Source organism: Trachymyrmex septentrionalis, unplaced genomic scaffold (genome assembly GCF_001594115.1).
Source record: "Trachymyrmex septentrionalis isolate Tsep2-gDNA-1 unplaced genomic scaffold, Tsep1.0 scaffold54, whole genome shotgun sequence".
Taxonomy (NCBI): domain Eukaryota; kingdom Metazoa; phylum Arthropoda; class Insecta; order Hymenoptera; family Formicidae; genus Trachymyrmex; species Trachymyrmex septentrionalis.
The window spans coordinates 157,012-159,758 of NW_017305715.1; the positions used below are offsets into that span (position 1 = coordinate 157,012).

The window sequence follows — 2,747 nt, forward strand, 5'->3', positions numbered from 1 at the left end:
TCGGATTATGCGAATACTTGCGACAATTGAATTTATTCTGTTATTTTTTATTGTACTAATGTCTGAAGAGGGCTCAAACTGGTAGCCGAAACTTGTTACTTGTAATGTATTAGTTTATAGTTTTATTATTTATTATTTTTTGGCGTGATGTTTCATCGCGTTTAATACAATATATAATTTTATGTAAAAATTAAAAAATGTGGTTGACTCTTACTTCGCCCGTTGATTGAGTTTTGTTATTATCAATTTTTGCATTTAATCAAGGTTTAATTAAATCACCTGGATTATCGAGAATCTTGGCTGAACTCACTTCTTTATAATTTGCTGCTATCTAAAGGATTGTACATTAACATAAAATTATTGGCGACGAAGAAATCTTGGCCAAAGATTATATGTGTAGACCAGGTATCGTTGTCTAAAATCAGTAAATCAACATTCGTCTCAACGTTAGGTAACAAAACGAAACCAATTTTAGTTTGGATCAAGCCAATCTCGGTATCCGTGTTATTTAACGCTTTGAGATTTCCTTCTATAGAATTATTACTATATACAAGAAACCTGTTGATCACAGAATATTTTATAAATTGAAGATTTAATAAAAGAATTTTCACTACCTGTATTTATCAATGCGTGTAACTTACAGTTAACATCATTAAATGAGTTTATTTCAATCACAGAATCTTTGAATTTTGATCTCACCAGGGCTTCATTGCTGACGCAATCCACCATTGACGAAGTATTCTTAGGTTCATCCTTCACAGCAACTAGATTGGAAACCTGAGTAGATAATTTAGATTGGAGTTTTTTCTTACGATTGAGTTTATAGCAATCCTTCTTAATGTGTCCTAGTATTTTGCAGTACACAACTAATATCTTTACTATCCTTTGATTGGGATTCTTTTGATGAAGAAGATAAAGAATTCTTTGGCCAAGATTCTTTCGACGAGGATGATAAAGTATTTTTTGACGGAGAAAAAGGTGTAACCTTTATTCTTTTTTAGTATAAGTAGGTGATTTCTTGAAATTGACGGTGAAAGAACACTTGTGCGTGAATGCGTGTGTGTGTGTGTGTGTGTGTGTGTGTGTGTGTGTGTGTGTGTTGTGTGTGTGTGTGAGAATGCGTTGTATATGCATACTCATTTGAATGTAGTTTTAATTTCCATACGCGTACGTATGCGTCTTGTCAATGAGTATCGCGTATGAATTTATGTGAAAGCTAATGTTATCATTGGTGTGATTTACCAGTGTGAGAGTGAGTGAATACAAATATGGTGCTGTCCAGCATTATCTTCGAACATGGAGGCAAAGTCGGCTATCTATTTATAGAATCTATTTATAGAAGTGTGAGAATATGACTTTTAGGACAAACGTTTATCCTGAATATGACTCTGTATATCAAAATCTATTTTAACTTATAAAAAATGAACAATAATAAAATGTCAATAGTAATGTAAATAGAAAATTTAAATTACTTATATCGATCTTTTAATGAATCTCATTTCTAAACGATATATGTTTAGGCAGAAATCGGTTGCGTGTATAGAATGCTCGCGCGTGTGATATGGTTTGTGTTTGACCGGTCCGATGTGCGATTCATGGTCTTTTTACATCTATACAAGGGCAAGTCAATAAGTTTTTAGAAAAACATAATAAAACACATTTTTTTGATCGATTCATTTTTATTTCTCAACATAGTCTCCTTTCAGCTCAATGCAGTTGATCCAACGATTCTCCAATTTTTTCAAGCCGTCCGAATAATATGATTTGTCCAACCCTTCAAAATAAGCCTTTGTTTCGGCGATGAGCTGCTCTCTGGTGGTGAATCTCTTTCCTCCGAACCATTTCTTCAAGTTTGGAAACAGGAAATAATCGCAGGGGGCTAAATCTGGCGTATATGCTGGATGAGGAAGCAATTTGTAGCGGAATTCGTTGAATTTGGCCATCACTTTTCCAGCCGACTTCACGGTCTTTGTCTTCTTCGGAGCTGGTTCACCTGGTGAAGTCCATTGTTTTGACTATTTCTTCGTCTCGGGTGTGAAGTAATGAATCTATGTTTCGTCCACAGTAATGAATCGACGCAGAAATTCATCTGGATTATGTTGAAACATCTCCAAACATTGTTTTGAAATCGTCACATTGTCGCGCTTATGATGACAGTGAGCAAACGCGGCATCCATCATATACCGATAGCTTTTTTATACCCAATTGTTCGTGCAAAATTGAAATCACTGTGCTATGTGATATGCCTGTGGCCTCAACAAGCTCGCGCACTTTCACTCGTCGATCAGTCAAAACAATATCGTGGACTTTATCGATGATTTCTGACGAAGCAGAATTGGACATCCCGAACGAGATGCATCACATGTGGATGTACAACCACGTTTAAATTTATTTACCCAATTGTATACAGTCGCAAACAATGGTGCAGATGTGCTATGAACATTATCCAACTCGGCTTTGATTTCTTTGGGCGTTAAACCTTTCATAGATGTTTGATCACTGCACGAAACTCGTTTTTTTCCATTTTGCAAAAAATACAAAGGTTGTTCGCTTTAATCGTCTATAGAAATAAAACCACGCGATGAATTTCGCTCAAAGTTTGACAGTAACCACCTGAAAAATGCTACTTGTCAACAAGTAATGTGACATGACACTGCGAGTGCCCTATGACAGATTTTCTAAGAACTTATTGATTTGCCCTCGTACGTCACAATTATACATCCACTAACATTTAGTGTTCTTGAATC

The 2,747-nt window shown here is 35.5% G+C and overlaps 1 pseudogene; it reads right to left on the minus strand.

Moving 5' to 3' along the window:
* Window positions 1–1,679: 1,679 nt before the first annotated feature.
* Window positions 1,680–2,524, minus strand: LOC108752107 (annotated as a pseudogene).
* Window positions 2,525–2,747: the final 223 nt, after the last annotated feature.